This window comes from Triturus cristatus, chromosome 7, assembly GCF_964204655.1.
Source record: "Triturus cristatus chromosome 7, aTriCri1.1, whole genome shotgun sequence".
Taxonomy (NCBI): Eukaryota; Metazoa; Chordata; class Amphibia; order Caudata; family Salamandridae; genus Triturus; species Triturus cristatus.
This window is the reverse complement of record NC_140590.1, coordinates 1,052,667,687-1,052,686,932: the sequence shown is the minus strand read 5'-3', so window position 1 is coordinate 1,052,686,932 and position 19,246 is coordinate 1,052,667,687.

The window sequence follows — 19,246 nt, the reverse complement described above, 5'->3', positions numbered from 1 at the left end:
ATGTCGGGGCCGGCCAGGCCCAGGGTTAGGGTCGGGGGGAGGCCACGCGGCCTCGTGGTGCAGGGCCCAAGATGGCGGCTTGACCCGGCCGGGGAAGCCGGTGGGGCTGGGGCCCGTGATGCATGGAGGTCCGAGGGCAGAAGTTCCGTCGGGAGACGGGGTGCAGGTGCTTTTCGTGGGTCACGCCTGGCGGGCCGGAGCTTGGGCCCTGTCGTGCGGGGAGGGAGCAAGCCCTTCGTGTGGCCTGTCCAACACAAAGCATGGCCAATGGCACTTAACATAACATTTATGCGTGGTAAATGATTCCATATCACTTATGCATAGTAAAGGATGTCTCTCAATCCAGATGTTGTTGAGATGTAAATCTACACATTGGCGTGTACCATTCTCATGGCCATTCTTAACTAACACCACCGGTGTCAGCCTTTCCAAATAATCAATGCATTGTATTAAGACCAGATCTGTTACACGATTGTAGGCCAGATGTATCAATATTGGATTTTGCGATTTCATAATAGCAAATTTTACCGATTCGCTATTATGGAATTGCAAAATGCAATGTATGTAGGTTTCGCAATAATAATTGCGATTCCTACATATTCCTTATTTGCGACTCGCAAATTGCGAGTCGCAAATAAGGAGTGGCTTCCCATTTATTCCTTTGGGCCTAGAGGCCCATAAGAATGAACGGGAATTGCATGCGCAATTTACGGGTACCCAATAGGTACTCGCAAGTTGCGCATGCAATTTCAAGGGTGCTAAATGGACACCCTATTGCACCCCTGAAATATGCAAGTGTGCGCATGTGGCGCACATACCTGCCCTAGGGCCATGTATGTACACCACATGGCACCTTGAAAAATCAGGCCTTAAGTCTTTTAAGTCCTAATAGAGTCAGAAGTACACTTCTAAAGTCCTTCAGGACCTCAGGGGAGGCACTTAGAGTTTCACATGGTGTCAGGCAGAGGCGGAATGCAGTATTTAGTTTAGGTCACTTCAGTACTTCCAGGAAAAGGCCCCTTGCAGGTCTATCTATAGCCACATAGGTAGTCAGCCAATTGACACTTGGCGTTCACTTCTTTGTACTGGGTATAAGAGGGAGATGGTCCAGTCTTTCAGAGATTCTCTCAGTTCACAGACATCAGTTCAAGTCTTCTTATGATATTCGCAAGTCCAGAGAGTGTTCTGAATTGGGTGCCTTGAGGTGGCATATTTATGCCTGGCACTAGCTAGTAGGTGAGAATGACTCCTAGGAACGTCCTAATAAATGGGATACAGTTCCCAAGGGTACTCTTACCCACTTTTGGTGCAGTTCCTGTTTTCCTTATTGCAAATGGGTCCAGTATGCCAGGTGTGCAGTCATTTTCAAGATCGTGAAAGTCTTCATCCACACACAACCTTGGGTTCTGAGGGCTGGAGTTGTTTGTGGCGTGCACTATATAAATCCTAGTGCCCTGCAATGTCTAACAGTATAATCCAGCTTGAGGCAGGCCCTGTACCCACAACACACCCAAAGAAAAAAACTGAGTTCTCATGCAACTAGACAATGGATGCATAAGAATTTTCTTAGCATCCTGGTTTTCCCATTCAAGTGTGCCGCAAGTGTTACATGTGGCTCAACAGAACCGTCAAGCAGAACTTGACACACTAGTGTCAAAAAGGATTTCCACGGCCCCTCTCTGTATATTCTGTGGAGTTCAGAGGAGTCAACTCTGCCCTTTCAGGTCATCCTTGCTCCTGGGATGCATTTCACATATTATGCACACCTATGGAAGGCTGAGCACTGGTTGAGAGCTGGCAGAGACTTATGCTATTTAACTTGCTGATAGTTTACGGTGGAAAATTGTAACTTTTTAAAAGATGCTTTCTGAATGAAATCAGGTTCATCATTGAATTAGATTCTCAAAAACAATTAAAATTAGTAGGTGATTTCTTTTTGAGTTTGTCCCATTCCTGAGATACAGTATTAGTATTTTAATCTGTACTATGTTTTATTTTTACACAGGACAGCTATGCCTGTCACAGTGAAACAAGCTTTTAGGGCCTTGTCACAGTTGGGACATTGAGATAATAATTTTCTACATGTCTCACATTCAAACATGGTGACTGTACATTGTGTGCTGCAAGGCTCACAAAGGGATGACTTACTAACAATAAGGAAGGAGCTTTTTACCTGTCAAAAGGTTTCCTTTTGACCAACCGCAGTGCAAGCTTTGGACTGTCACATCAATGTTAGACCTGACACCCTTGGGTGGCAGTCCCCCAGAATTTTTCCTTCAACCTTCCTGTTTTGTTGAACTTGCTTTAATTGGTTTTAGGTCCCTGTACACTTTACCGCTGCCAACCAGTGCTAAAGTGCACCTTTGCACATGGTACAATTGGCTTACACCCAATTGACACATTTCATTAATTTGTAGCCCTTTTAATCATGCTTCAGATCTATTATTGCAGCCTGTGTGCAGTTTTAAACTACCATTCCAACCTGCCAAATAAACCTTATGTCAGGCCTAAGCCTTCCTTTCTAATACACACAAGTCACCTCTAGGATAGGCCCTAGGCAGTCTATAGTAGATGGTGAATTGTATTTAAAAGATGGAACATGTACTTTAAAGTTTTATATGTCCTGGTAGTAAAAAAGCACACAAATTCATTTTTCACTACTTTGAGGCTTACTTCTCCCATAGATTAACATTGGGTTACCTTATTATGATTAATAAGTGATAACTTTTGTTTGTGAGAAGCTAGAAATATCATGTTTCGTGTATGAGGAAAAGTTATTTAAAACCGTCTTTAATGGTAAAGTCAGATTTTAAGTCACAATTCTGTAAATGCCATTTTTAGAATGTTGCCATTTTCTTGTCCTAACCATTTGGTGCCTGCAGCCTGCTTCCTGGGTCACATGACCAGGTATAGTTGGCCTTTCTGCATTCCTCCCAGATAGTGTCACAATAAGGGTTCTGTGTGTTGGCAGGATGGCCCATCCTAACTGCAGCAGTGACGGAGTTGCCATCTATCAAACCCCCACTTTAAAGGCAGTGGCTCACCACCCTCACAAAGAGCTTCACACTAGCCTATTATGACTCAAAACAGACTGAGACCAGGAGAGGGATGCAGGGAATTCCAGACACTTCTGTAGGGGAAACCTTCAGAAGCTTCTCCCACTTCAAAGAGGGCATCAACTATAGAAATAGGACTCTCAGACCAACTCCAGTGCGCTCCTGGATCTGTGGATACTAAAGAAGACGGACTTCCCAGCTGCCAGGGGACTGCCCTGCTGTTTACTCTAGCAGTTCACGAACAGCCAGACTCATGTTGGTAGCCTCCCTGCTGTCCTATTACAACTAGGGAGGTCGGACTGCCCTGGGACAACCGCAACCGCCGTTCCCTGACAGTTGCACTGTGGTTGTGAGGCCGCAATATGCTTGATGGAATTGCTGCGGCCCGCCAAGCATATTACAAGTTTCCTCACGGCCACACTTTTTGTGGTGGATCGACTTCCATGAAAAGTGTGGCATGTAGGAAACAGTGGGGGCCTTACTGGGCTCCCTGGTGCCTCACTCCATGTGGATGCATACAAGGGGGCCCAACATGTGCCCCCTGTGTGCATTCACCCCAGTACCTGTATGGCATGGACTGCAGCAGTCCATGCTGTGCAGGTTCTGCCTTTGACCTTCCCATTCCAGTGCCTATTTCATTGGCACCACCCTGGGAATGCCAAAGAATCCACCCACCAGACCAGGAGAAAACTCCTGATCTGGCAGGTGATTCCTACATGGGCTTGGGGGAGCAGGCGGTCATGCTCCCGCACCGCCAAACTCATAATAAGGCCCTAAAAGAGGCATTAGATGGGCGTTCCCATGCATCTTCCCACACTTTTTGATGCAAAACCCTATCTACCAAAAATGTGAGACAGAGGGGCAGACTTGCTACAGTGTCACCCAATGCAGTGCAGCAGCCAAAAATGCTGTGCTACATTGCAAGACAGGGAGGGAGCAGGAGAGCATCATATCTACAGGGATGTGGTTCACTCCTCCCCTCTCCCTCGCACCGGTGCAGAATTATACTTCCATGCACCACACACACACCGTTGTGATATAGTTAAAGGGTGTGTGCAAGAGTCTAGCATGGATTTTGTCCTGGAAGCCCTTCCAGTACAAAATACTATGCCTAGATACCATTTTAAACTTTTCCTAATTTGTATGTGTGCTGTACAGTGCAACATATATGTAAAGTCGGAAAAGAAAGGAGAAATTAAAACATTTCTCCTTTTAAGGCCTGGCTTCAAAGGCGTTATTTTTTGATGCAGAAACTTGTCTCACATTTTTAGTAGATAGGGTATTGTGTCAAAAAGCGTGGGTAGTTGCATGGGAAGGCCCATGAGCACCCCCGTGATGCTAATTAATGCAAAGCAGCATGAAGCACAGCTTTGCATTAATTTGTTAATTTCCAGAAAAAAAATAATAAAAAATAACTTTTTGTGCTAGTTTGCATCACTTTTACGATGCAAAGCCACTGCAAAATGTTAGTAAATCGCCCCCAGGGTTTTGCGTAAAAAAATATTGCCTTTTGAAACCAGGCGTTAAAAGGAGAAATGTTTTAATTTCTTCTTTCTTTTCTGACTTTGTATGTGTGCAGCACTCATACGGAGTAGGAAAGGTTTTAAATGTTGTCTAGGCATAGTATTTTGTACTGGAAGGGATCCCTTCTAGTACAAATCATATGCTAGATTCTCACACACCGTTGCACTATGGCACAAAGGTGTTCTTTGACGGAGATGGGAAGAGAGGAGAAGACAGCCATATCTTGCAACCCAGCGCAGCATTTTTGACTGCTGCGCTGATTTGGATAGCACTGTAGTAAATCTGTCCCAAATGTCTAAACTGATTCTGTAGGATTTGACTCCTGAGACAGCTTTATTGCAGAAAATGAACAAGAAAGATTCCACTCAAAAGCAACATATAAGCAGGGGCATAATGAATCTAAAGGATATCACACCTCTAACAGAGTTTGATTGGTGTAAGGGTTTTTCACAAAAAACAACATGAAGAAACCTTTTATGACAATTTTTTCTCCTAGAACTACTTTCATGAGGCTCATGGATTTCATTTAGGGGTCGCAGTTGCAACCCCTAGTGCCTGGCACTGTGTTTGCGGCACCTGTCCCTAAGAGGTGGCAAAATCAGTGCTAAGAACCCAAAGGTGTCTCGCATTATCAGAGTCACGCTCTAACCTTGTTTTTTGCTCAGTTTTATTACATTAATAGTGAGCAAGAGCTCATTATTCACTATTAGTGTAACAAAAAGTGGAGCATCAAGATCTGGACCATCACTAGCATCTGAGGTAAGAAAAATAAAATGGCTTTAAATGTATGTTGTGTGCATACATGCGGGTAAGAGTGTGAGTTTGTGTGGGAGAGCAGGTATATGAGTGAGCATGTAGGTTTGTATCTGAGATCGTGGGTGTGGGTGTCAAAATGAGTGAGTAAGTATAAGTCAGTCAGAGAGAGTGTGAATGAGTGATTCAGGGTGAGAGTGAGTGCAAGACACTAGGTGAAAATGGATGAGTGCAACTGAGTGCTAATGAGAGAATGAGTGTGAATAAGTGAATGTAAGTGAACCTGTGTTGTCATGTTTGTAAATCTTCTGTTGGACCCGGCATTCTTCTTGACGAATAGAAGCACTCTTGGCAAAATGTTGGCACTGGCATACTCAAAACAATACTTGTATATAGCATACCTTCAGCAAAATCCTAGTGCAGGCACACTGTAGGTAAATTCTGGCACAGGGAACCCATGAAAAAAGGCCAGCACTGGCCAACTAAATGAAATTCTTGGCATAGGTAGCACCTGTGGCAAATTGCTAGTGATGGCACATTGGAGGAAATGAATGACATATAGGAAAACAACTGTATCAACGTCATGGGGCCGTCCATGACAAAATGTGGTTCACAACATATTAGACATAACCTTTGACATTAGGGATGTCCATAGTGCAAGAGAAGCAGTATTAGGAAACCTCTGGCACTGGCATATTGTATGTAATGTTTGTGCAAAAGGGCCCACCAAAGCAAAATGCTGGTCCTAGCAATGGAGTTGACTTTTGACATACGGTGGCACCCATAGGACATTTCAAAAACATAATTGGGTGACCTCATGGGGACCTCAGGTTTCATTAGCTAGGAACACCATGAAAGGACTTTTTTCAGCGTCTATGGTCGTTCTCTCCTAGAACACTATGGAATATTAAGTGTGCAATTATTATTTAACTTCAGTAATGTTAGTTATTATATCATCAGATTTAGGGTCGTGTGACATCACTTCTTGGGACGATTCAGGGTCAAAGGTCGCATGATGTAATTTCCGGTGACGTCATTATGGTCAAAGGGTATATGATTTAACTACCCATGCCCCTGGGATTTTTGTGAATCGATGCTCATGATCAGGCTAACAAAATTAACCTAGTGAATGCCGTCTTTGGTGAAAAAGTCTTTCTTCTAGATCTTTTTTTGTCAACTTCTCCTTGATTTTTCGAAGGAATCCTCCCTTTTGCCTCATCAATTTCTTTCTTCTATTCTATCTTTACCCCTTCTTTACAAGGAAGGTTTCCTTTTGTTTCCCTCTTTTCTCCTTCCATTTTTCTCCCAAAGGTAGCAATTTCTTCTGCCTTCCTTTTCCCTCTTAATTTGTTTTCTTCTTTTAACCCCTTCTCTCCTTTTTTCTCCTACTTATGTTTTTTTCTCTCCTCTTCTTTTTTCTGCGCTATGATCCTCGGCCCTTTTCTTGAGTGTCAGGTAAGACAGTGAAAATACTACTCCAGTTTATTTCTTTGACCACTTTCAACATTTTTACATTTTATCCATTTTTCCCAACAATTCCTCTCTTTTTTGTAATTGTAATTGTTTTTAACATACTTTTATAGGATCCACGTTTTTAATTTTTGCCTCCCATGCAAATCATTAAATCTTGGAGGAAAAGTATTTATTTTAAATTGGGACAAGAAAAAGAGCAGCTGGGTTATAGAAGATTGCACTGCCTAGACATGTCACTGAATAGTAGTAGAAGTATTGCCCACTTCAGATGGCCAGCTGCCAAATGACCATAGATTATAAGAACATTCACAGGGGTATGAGAGGCAATACGTTGGAGGATTTTTACAGTATGTACGCAAGGTATGAATAATTAGAAAGTCCACGGTGATACTTGCATTCTTATGTTGTCTTTATTCTTGAAGTGCTCAAAGTTCAATACAGCCTTGATGTGCTTAGCGTTCGATACAGCCATTCCTATCTTTTTTGTAATTGTAATTTTTTTTAACATACTTTTATAGGATCCACGTTTTTAATTTATGCCTCCCATGCAAATCATTAAATCTTGGGGGGAAAAGTATTTAGTCATCATAGTCCCCAAACTGGAGTTTCATTATCCAAATTTCGACAGGCTACCATTCTTCGTTTTGGAATTTAGTTATATTGATGGAATGTTGCGTTTACAAAGCAAACGCTAACTATGACGGATGTCACTCACAGACGGAATCATAGGAAAATGTATCATATCATGCCGAGTGGTGTAACTGAAACTGCCACAAGAAGGAAAAGGAGAAATTTCTCATGCTCCTGCTTAAATTCTTTCTTTAAGAGGCGACATCCGTAACCAGAAACTCATTTCAATCGCTTTTGGACTCTTCTCAGACCGCTTATAAATTCCCCCCGCAGGCCCCATCATCCAAACATGTTGCCATTGTTAATGACATTATATCCTTCCCGGCAAAGCTGCTGCGGCTCCTAATTCAAAAGCGAATGCTTCCTCCAGTGCTCATTAGGCTGATGAATAACACATTTAAAGAATGAATGGTTCAAATCCTAACGATTCAGCAAAGCCGGGAGGTCCCCGGAGATGACTGATTCTAAGCGAGTCTCTCCTGTCAGGAAAATGGCGGCCGCAGCTGCCTGTTGGCGTAGGCTCAAGGAGGGGAAGGAGGGCGGGGAATATCCTCATTAATCTTGTTAATGATCATCTCTTAAACAAGCTCATTTATAAATTCATTGTGTGTGTGTACAGAACATGAGCCTGTCACGTAAAATTGTCCACAACCTGCTGCTTATACCACAGCACCCAGCGTGACAGAAGCCGCACGCGCGCAAGGCTTTAATTATGGTAACAGCCAGGCTCCAGGGATCCACTTTTCCTATGTTCCAGGTTTATAAAGCAGATTTGATTTTTTTCTAAGCAGGCGGAAGAAAATTGAAAAGTATTTATAGTAATTATTGCCCAACCGTTTCAGAAACGCAACAAAGCTGCAATAGAAGCAAGCTTTCTCACTACCAGCAAGAACAACTAATTCCATGCTTACAACAGTCTTCCCTTAGGATGGTTCACAGAGGATAGCTGTATGTCTGCTGGTGATGTTTATCCCTCTTTCTTTTTGGCTCTCTACTGGCCTGGCCCAAGGTTTTTCATTAATTAAATAGCGACAACGTTTAATTAAGGAGGAAATTATGCGTGAGCCATTTATGAAAGGGATGCCGAGTTGTGTCTTAGGTAATAAAGATGCACTGGAGCAGTGGCGGCTGTAAGATAGCCAGCAGTCTAGTAGCTGGGGAGGGCGGAACCAAGGGGTCAGGGGAAGAGGAGGAGTCACTGGGAGAGAGGGCAGTTAGGATAGGGACAGTGCTGGTGTACGACGTAAGAATAAAGCTCCACAATAATTCCAAGAAGTGTCTGTGGTTTTATTAGTAGCGCGACGCTACAGCTGGCGACGAGGGTGGGATCACCCAACCCCACTGACCACAAGACTGTACGAGGCGAGCCGAGCCGATCGCGTTGGAGCGCGCTGCACGCGGGACGCGTGTGATTGGGAAGGCGCTGGTGAGCGCAAAAGTCGGGAGCCCACCCCGAACCTGTCGTGCACCCAAAAGCAGAGAGAGGAGTGCCCCAGCACCTGAGACGCTGTCCCCAGGAGACTGTCAGCGAGCGCTGTCGAGCGCGCTGAAGTGCGAGCTGAGAAAGCTCGATACCGGCAAACCTCACGCTTGATGCGTGAGTTTCGGCCCGCCAGTGTGAGGAAGATCGCGGGAAACGGCAAGAAAAGGCGGGAGCCCACCCCGATCTCACCTGAGCGGTAGCAGTGAATGCAGAGCAGGACTGGAGGTGTGCCACCAGCCAAAGAGGACCGCTGGTGAGTCCGGAATGAAGAGGGCTGAATGTGGGCATTGAGAGGAAGCCTCGTGTATGCAGGGACGGCGGCCATCTTGGAGTCAGGCAGGCTCTCGAGACAGACCCCTTAGACGTTTGGGAGCGGCCATTTTGAAGTCAGGCATGCCACAGTAGAAGCAAGCACTGGCAAGACCAAATAAACAAGCATTGGTGCAAAAGGCACAAAACAAGCATTGGCAAGGGAAAGGCAAACAAGCATTGACAAGAGCAAGTAAGCACTGGCAAATGCAAACAAACAAACACTGATAAAACGAAATAAAGAAGCATTGGCACGAATAAATAAACAAGCATTGGCACGAATAAATAAACAAGCATTGGCGAGAACACAGCACGAAATTAGACTCATCAAGGAAGTGGAAAAAAGACATCGAGGAAATGGCAACATCACCACGACGGCAGCCCCTGGCTGTGGGAGGATCGCACCTGCGAGCCCCGGAATACCTGACTGTGACCACAGGAGGGAGCATGGGCCCCAAGTGGCAGGAGTGGTTAGAGGATTTCGAGGACTACATTGAGGGATCCAAGGTGACGGAAGACGAAGAGAAGCTAATTGCCCTTCGCAATCTCGCAGGCCGAGAAATAAGCAGAATAATAAAGGATCTTCCGCCTGCTGAAACAGGGACATATGACGATGTGCGGGACGCACTGAACAAAAAATTCCTTCACAAAAGAAATGTCGATTATGAGCGCCATGCATTCCATCAAGCACGCCAAGGAAAGGAGGAGGCGATGTGTGCGTTCATCACTAGGCTGCGACGGCTGTCGAGATACTGCGAGTTCGAAAGGTTCTCGCCAGAGGCGGCTATCAAATCGCAAATTATAACAGGTTGCCACTCAGAGACACTTCGGCGACGGTTATTGAGGAAGCCTCATGACTTAGAAGAGATTGAAGAGATGACTCGCATCTACGATCAGGCGGAGGAACACGCTGCCACCATTGAAACAGGTCACAATGTCAGCCATGAGCAAGCGCATCGTGTTCAGGCACGCCCGAGTGACAGAAGAAAATACTCCCCGGAGAACAACTGGAGGTCTAGCACATCGTCTCACCAACGGCGTCCGGAGTATGGAAGAAGGGACACCCGGCGAAGAGAAAGGAAGACTGAAAGGATTAAGCGATGTTACCGGTGTGGACGTGACTATCCTCATGTGGGCACCTGTCCGGCCATGGGTCAACGGTGCAGGAAATGTGGGCGGTCCAATCACTTTGAAGCAATGTGTGGGGACTACCACCGAAATAAGCGGAGCGAACAGACAAGGTCGTCCCGATCAGACACCCGAAAACATCACATACGGGCTGTTCAAGGAGAAACTGTGCGGTCCCCAGGCTCATCTCACTCTAGCCGGGAATCACGCCGGTCGTGTTGGGAACGACGATCTCCATCCCGGGACTCGAGCTCCTCATCATCCTCCCGAGACTCCGCATACACAGTGGAGTACCTGAACATGATTGCAGATCCCGATCAGCTGAAGAAATATCCGCGACTAGACATTAAAGTGGGGAATCACAACACTAAATTTGTCATGGATAGCGGTGCGTCACTGAACTACATTCCAGTTACAGAACACGACAAAATGGTTCCGAAGCCCCCACTGACGTTTGCACCGGTCCGCGTGTTCACGTGGATGTCTGACAAACCACTTCCTTGCCTGGGCAAATTTCACACAACGCTCACGCACGGCACCATCACCATACAGGCGGTCATACACGTCATCGAAGGGCCTGAGGCCGACTGCCTCCTCAGCCTCCCCACGGCCGAACGACTTCGTCTGGTGGAGATTCTTTTCAAAGTAAACAACACACAGGACTATGTCACCAAGTTTCCTGAACTCTTTCATGGTCTGGGCAAGCTGAGAGGTTGCCAGGTTCGGCTGCACATCAATGAACAGGTCAAGCCTGTTGCGCAGCACCCGCGACGGGTTCCCTATCATCTACAACAGGCGGTTGAAGAGGAACTCCAGGAACTGCTCGCAGCGGACATCATCGAGCGCACTGATGGACCGACGCCATGGGTATCCCCAGTGGTCATCGTGCCGAAAAAGGGGACCCCCAACAAAGTGAGACTGTGCGTCGACATGCGGCTGCCCAATACCGCAATTGAACGCGAGCGACACCCCGGACCACACCTGAGCGATATGATCGCTGCTCTAAATGGCGCAAGGGTGTTTTCAAAGCTGGACCTGAATAAAGGTTATCACCAATTGGAACTGAATGTCAAGTCTCGCTACGTCACCACGTTCGCTACGCACCTAGGGCTGTTCCGGTACAAACGGCTGAGCTTTGGTGTCTCGTCCGCTGCGGAGATTTTTCAGGAAGCTATCCGCCAGGTCATCCAACACATTCCGAACACGCTGAACTACAGCGATGACATCCTGGTCTATGGAGCGTACGTGACCGAGCATGACATCGCTCTTGATCGTGTTTGCCATGCTCTGCTGGGCGCAAATCTGACGCTGAACAAAGAGAAGTGTGAATTTCACAAGGCCACTCTGAAGTTCTTCGGTCATATCTTCTCTGATGAGGGCATGAAGCCTGACCCGGATAAGATTGCGACATTGAATAACACCAACAGCCCGCAGGACGTCAATAATTTGCGATCCTTTCTAGGGATGGCCAGCTATTGTGCCCGCTACATCCGGGACTACGCGACCATCAGTCACCCACTTCGAGTCCTGACCAAGCTCGGTCAGCCGTTTGACTGGACACCTGAGTGTGAGAGGGCGTTCAAGGAGATAAAACGGGCGGTGGAGTCGGCCGACAGCCTGTCCTATTTCAATCCACGACGGAAAACAAGATCACTGTTGATGCCAGCCCCGTTGGCTTAGGTGCCATTCTGGCCCAATATGATGACGACGCTGACCAGAGGCGGATCGTTGCATATGCCAGCCGCAGCCTGTCGGATCCTGAGAAGAAGTACTCACAGCCGGAGAAGGAAAGTCTTGCTGTAGTGTGGGCGTGCGAACATTTCCACGTTTTCATTTATGGAAAGCACTTCACCCTGATTACGGATCATCAGGCGCTTCTCACCATATACGGCAACCCCAAGTCCAAGATGCCGCCGAGAATTGAGAGATGGGGTCTCCGGCTTCAGGAGTACACGTTCACAATCATTCATAAACCAGGGAAGGCGGAGAACCCGGCTGACTATATGTCTCGTCACCCTCAACCATCTGTGGAATCGAGTCCATCGATTGCCGAGGAATATATTCACTTCGTGACTGATCGAGCACTGCCGCCGGCTATCCCCATGGAAGCCATTCGGGAGGCCACTGCTCAGGACGCCATTCTGCAATCAGTGGTACACCGGATCCGCATGAATAAATGGAGACATACGACACCAGAAGAAGACGCTGATGCGACCATCCGGAAAGAGATACAGGCATTCCGGCATGTATGTGAGGAACTCTCAGTCACCACGGAAGGAATCATCCTAAGAAGCCACCGACTCGTCATCCCCAGTCAGCTGCGACAGGGAGTCATCGACTTGGCTCATGAAGGCCATAGAGGGGTGGTGTCCACGAAGAGAGCCCTACGGGAACGTGTCTGGTTCCCTTTCCTGGATCAGATGGTGGAATCCACGCTAAAGGACTGTCATCTCTGTCAGCTAACCAGCCAATGCAATCCACCGGCACCGCTGCAGATGACCACTTTACCCAGTGGAGTATGGCAAGAGATCGCCATGGACTTTTATGGGCCACTGCAGTCTGGCCAATATGTGATCGTCATAATTGATGAATACTCGCGTTTTCCCATAGCTCAAATAATTTCATCTACTAGCGCCTCTTGTACTCTCAAAGTACTAGACGATGTATTTGCAACATGGGGTGTCCCCAGAGAGGTCAAAACAGATAATGGGCCCCCATTCAATGGACAGGAATTCAGCGCCTTTGCAAAGCACATGGACTTCAAACATCGGAAAGTCACGCCGCTCTGGCCCCAAGCAAACGGCACCGTTGAGAGGTTCATGGCCACGATTAAAAGGACATTTCAGCAGGCGTCTGCCGAGAAGAAAGAACTCCAGGTCGTTCTGACGGAAGTTCTCAGAGCATACCGGACAACACCACACTCGACTACTGGACAATGCCCTGCCACCCTCATGCTAGGGCGACCAATGAGGAACCGCATCCCAACATGGGAGGGCGCTTTGCAAGCTGTATCACCAAGCCTCCTCCATCAGGAAATAGTAGTGACGGACAAGCACCACAAAGACAAAATGAAATCGTACGCTGAAGCAAAACGAAGGGCGAGGTCACCGTCCTTGCATGAAGGTGATCTTGTTCTCGTCAAACAGGAACAGCGAAAAAAAACTGACTCCCGGTTCCGTGATGAGCCACTGGTAGTTACCTGCCAGAAGGGCACCATGTTGACCGCGGAATCTGAGCAGCGCAGAATAACAAGAAATGTTTCCCATTTCAAGAAGTGTCTGCAGGACACACATGGATCAGGGAAAGACATGACTCTCTCACCGGCAGGTGAAGAACATGACCTTATCAATGCTGGGGACCGAGGTCAGCAAAGTGAGCCAGTGGCGAGTGCGTCCACCGGGACCATGTCACTGCGGCCACGTCGGGAGATCCGGCCACCCCAGAGACTCATCGAAGAGATGGACTAGAGCACTGTTGCTCTGTTATTTTATGAAGAAAAGGGGAGATGTAAGATAGCCAGCAGTCTAGTAGCTGGGGAGGGCGGAACCAAGGGGTCAGGGGAAGAGGAGGAGTCACTGGGAGAGAGGGCAGTTAGGATAGGGACAGTGCTGGTGTACGACGTAAGAATAAAGCTCCACAATAATTCCAAGAAGTGTCTGTGGTTTTATTAGTAGCGCGACGCTACAGCGGCCAACACAATGAAGAGGTGGTGAGGTGAGTCGAGTCGAGGAGGCAGGGAAGCGCGAGAGGGGTAGCGTACAGAGGTGGGGTTAATGATACACATTTTTTTAAAAATACGTACCTGGAGCTGCCAGCCACTCCCACGTCGTGGCAGCATTAGACTCCCTGTGCAATCCTCGAGCTAGTCTCATGCTATGAGAGCAGCGCGGGTATTGGCCTGAGAGGGCTGAAAAGGGAGTCTGTGCTTTTTCTCCAGACCAGCGGTTCAATACAGCCGGGTTGGAGATGCCTAAGTGCGCATGTGTGTTTGGCCGGCCTGAGATGGCCGACCAAACACACATGCAGACTTAAAAGTGCACATAGCAGTCCTCCTTCCCCCTCTCATGCCCCGGCCCCACCCTTCTCTTCACATGCGTGATGTAACTTGGGAGGTAATTAGCAATACATGGTGAGGGCAGTGGCATACAAAATACCAAGAGGTATCCTGGGTCATTAATTCCATGACCTTAGGAGCGCTTACCATATTTGTTTTAAAGGACTCTGTTGAAAAGTGAGGGTCCACTCAGGTAGGTAGATTCGGGGGGCAGATTTACGAGCCCCTTGCGCCACTTTTGCGCCACCGTTGCATCACTTCTGTGACGCAGCGGCAGCGTAAACCATGTGCCGCGTTACGCCCTATTTACAATGTGACGCATCTAGGGAGATGCATCACGTTGTAAAGCCCTGTGCCACATGAAACCTGCATCAGGTTTCATGTGGGCGTTCTGGTGCGGGAAGGGGGGGCGTCCGGCACAGTAAAGCCTCGGAAAAGTGCCTGAGTGAAATCTGCAAGATTCCACACAGTCACTTTTCCGACGCCGCTGCGTCAAAATCTTGCGCCTGCTTGAAGCAGGCATTAGGCGTGATGCACCACTTTATGTATGTGCAGGCCACGAGCATTGCTGGAGTTGCGTCAAGCTTGTGACACGACGCCAGCAATGCACCACCCTTCCGACGGGAGATGCGTCACGCATCTGTTTATCCTTGCGCCATGATGCGCCGCATAGTAAATGCGGCGCATCTGTGGTGGCGCAAGGGTAAACTTGCGTGACGCATCTTACCTGACGCATCCCTGCTGATTTGCAGGGATGCGCCTGTCATCATAAATCTGCCCCAGGATGTTTATTCAAGAAGATCATAACGTAAGAAGTGGTGCCAGCATAACTCCAGGTAAGTCTGCCTTAGCTCCAACTGACAATCCACGCTGACAACTCACATAATGGTTCTCCCCCACATTCTGCATTGCATAGCAACATTCCCCTACTAATGTCCCACATCTTCCCCCAATACAAAAATAATTAAATAACAATATACAATGAAAAACAAAGAGAAAAATAAAGAAAATAAAAGCAGCTATTACTTCAAGAGGATTAATGATAACCATAATCCTAGAATGGACCAGTTCCCAAGAGGATTGTCAATATAAACAAAATCCTAGAATGTATCACCCTAATCCATAGCCTTTGAAATGTTCAGGTGGTTTATTCTCTCTTGCACTATGTTGAGCACACAACTTTGTCTCATCTGCATTGTTATTTATGTTTTCTTAACGTTTCACCCTTGTCTCATCGTTACCTCCACTTCATAACATGCATTTGTAAAGTGCACGTTCACGCAAGGGTATCTTGGTGTTGAATAACAGATATTTAGTGTTAACCAAATTAATTCGACTCATTTTACCAATTTTAGATGGATGAAATGCTAAGTCGACCCGCCGTAATTTGAACCTGTGACCATGAGGTCGAAAATTGGCCCCTACAGTGGACACATTAGCCCACTAAGCCACCACACCCGGCTGCCATCATTGTCATTTCCTATCACTCCACTACCACCACCATCTCTTATCTAAGGGTGGGCGTGAACTCCGTTCTGGTGGTGAAGTTGACGGAGTTTAGGAACTCCGCGCTCTGCTTAGAGCATGGAGTTTTGTCAGAGCGGAGTTCACCAAATGGGACAGGAATTTGAAACGTGGGGAAGTCAGCATGGAACTGGAGGTGGAGGGGCTCTAATAACATCACTTCTAGAAGGAGTCACCTGGGGAGGAGGAGTCCAGCTCAGCTGGGGGAAGTGGAAACAAATGTGTCCAAACTTCAAAGAGAGCCGGTGCGAAAGTTCACAGGAGTGGAGGGAGCTTTCTCCAGGGGCTGGAAGGGCTAGTTAGTTGGTTCTCACTCTTGCCTGTTACTCTCTGCACAGCCTGGCGCTCAGCGAGGCCGCTGTGTGTAATGTTGTGTAAGCACTAAGCAGGGGTTCCTCGCACATCACAGCCCTGTGAGTAGTGACAGAGCTGCGAGGCGGTGAGCACACACTGCTGCCTGGAAGTGGAACATGGGCACTGATCAGGTTTGGGAGGTCAGCGAGGAGGCAGACTGAGCTGTGGCAGACATAACTCCAAGGGTGGCAGCCTGCAACAAGAGCGCTGGTGACAGACACCTCCAGGGTCCTCCTGGCAGCACAGGGACTCACTCGGGACAGAGACTAGAGGTGGAGCTGGTGCCGGTCCTGCCGAAGACTAGAGTGCGCCACCCGGGGACAGTGAGGCCTCTGTGGTGTTGGGCCTCAGGCCCACATTACTGTAGTGATAGACACAGACACCAGGAGATGCATAGCAGTAACTGGCCACGAGCACGTGCACCCGGGCCTTTTTATTAGCGGGGCCACGTCACTCGTGACACCCGTGATGGATGGGTGTTGGGTGCAGTGTGTCCAGCCCTTGAGGGATTGGCTGGGGTTACAGCTTCCTGTGAGACACTAGAGCATGACTCGCAGGACACTACATTCATCCCCAACTTTATTGAAGGACAAATAAAGAGTCAAGCCCAACCTGTGGGGAAAAACACAGTTGCTGAAATACCACAGGGTCCATCAGCTTCTTGAGTCAGGTGGCAGGACGACATCAGACGTGGGCTGGTGAACTTGGCTTGCAGCAGAACCTTCTCCACGGGCACTCGTAATTTAACCTGAGGGACTCAGGGCACGACCGCTGGCTTGGAGACGTCCGCTGCATACCGTCCGTTCGCTGACAATGACGTGTCTTGCATGGCTTCCTCTTGGCTGACGTCGGTGATGGTCTGTGGTGAGATCTACTAGTTCTTTTGGTGGGCTGCGTCATGACCATGGACGGAGTCTAACGTGAGAGTTCACGGAGGTGTTGCTGGACCGACTGTCCCTGTGGAACTACTTGGCTGTGACCGGTACCCTGTTGGTGGGGTAATGTCTGGAGCCACTGCTTGTGTGCCGTCTGGAGGCAGCTGCAGGACCGCCGAGGAGCCGTTGCTTGGTCGCACGCACAACCCTCACGGTGGAGGAGTGTTGGTCAAGACTTGCACTCGCTGTCGCTGTTCCGGTGTAGGCCAGGTTCATAGGTGGTTTTGGGTTCCATTTAGTCGGCTTGTGTGGCAACGGTTTCGGACTCCAGTCCATCGGTACTCAGGGAGTGGTGCTTGACGCATGTGTTGATGGCTGGCGTGGTGATGGCTGCCAGCCATGTGGTGAGTCGGAATTACAGGTGGTGGTGGCTTGCTGAGAGAGTTCGGATGTCAGGATGGACCTGGGCAGCCACGTGCCTCCGCCTTGCTGATGTTGAGCGTCCGTGGCGGTTTAACACGTAGAGTGTGTTGATCCTCTCTTGCCTGGCTTGGGAGCCACTGCCGACTTGAACTTGAGGCGGTGTGAGGACGGACACTCCGAGCAGATCTTCACCCGGGGCATCTGCGGACAGGAGGAGGGATGCCACTTGACTCGGACTTCCAACACTTGGAAAGCGGCCATTCACCTGGGGAGGCGTTGTGGAGAGACGCGGTTCGCGACTGCTGCGGCTTACATTCGGTTCTCCTGTGGCTTACATTCGGTTCTCCTGTGAGGCTGTGTCCAGGGACGGTGGTCCGCCTTGGTGGCTGTCGGATGTGTCAGGGTGAGCTCTTGGCTTGCTGTGAGTCCCTGGTCTTCTCCTTTTTCCGGTCTGTTCAGTCTACCTGTGTCTTCCAGTTTTTCAGGGTGACAGGGCTGTCACTCTTCTTTCTTCAAGGGCGTTGCACTTGGACCTCGAGGCGGCGCTGTCATGGCGCCGGCTTCTGCCTTCGCTCCGGCGCGCTCCTTGCTTGCTGGGCGACGTGACGTCCAGTCGCTGGCGTTGGAGCGCCTGTTGTTGTGGCGGCCGCCACGTGGAGTGTGCGACTCCTTCCTTGCCTGTCATGGGTCACCGCCGACTCCATCTTGAGGCAGTGTTGAGGAGGACAATGTGTCACGGACACTGTGACGCTTTCGGGCCGCTGGGGGTGTGACTCTTCTCTTGCCTGTTGTGGGTCACCACCGACTCCATCTTGAGGCTGTGTTGAGGAGGACCCTGTGTTGCTTTCGGGCCGCTGCGGGTGCGACTCCTCTCTTGCCTGCCGTGGGTCACCGCCGACTCCGTCTGGAGGCTGTGTTGAGGAGGACCTTGTTGCTTTTCGGCCCACTGCGGGGCTTCGGGTGCGACTCCTTTCTTGCCTGTCGTGGGTCACTGCCGACTCCATCTTGAGGCAGTGTTGAGGAGGACCTTGTTGCTTTTGGCCCACAGCGGGGCTTCGCTGGGGCAGTGGAGACGTGGATGCTCTCCAGCCTGTGTTCGGCATTGGTTCTTTGTGGAAAAGTCTCTCTCTCCAGGGCGCTTGCCCGTGCTGTTGGATTTGCTGGTGTGGTCTTCTGTGCGTCTCTGACTTAGTGCGCTCCGCTTTCTTCTGGCACCTGGCGTGCCTGTCCTTCCTCCATGCGGTGGTGGTTGTTCACCGCCAGGGGCGTGTGGCGCTCTCGTCTGGCACAGGCTGTGCCTGAGTTGTAGTTTGCGATTGTGTTGGTTCACCATCAGGGAGAAAGTGATGCGATCTCCTCTCTGGCGTTGGCGTTGGGCAGCCACTGGCAGTGTATGCTTCGCATCAGTCTTTCTTGTGCTGGCTGTGCTTTGCAGCCTCAGTTCTCCTTGAGCGAGGAAGGTGCTGAGCTGTAGATGTCCCTGTTCTCACCCGTCAGTTTAGGTGAGGTTGGGTACTCTCCTCTTGGCGTGCTTCCTTTCTTCCTCCTGAGTGCTGCACTCTCAGGCTGTGCTGTTTTGGGCCTTTGGGCTCCCTGTTGTGGCTGGGCTTCCAGTCTTGCTAGTAGGGGCTTGTGTCGCAGTGGTCTTGGTTGAGGTGGA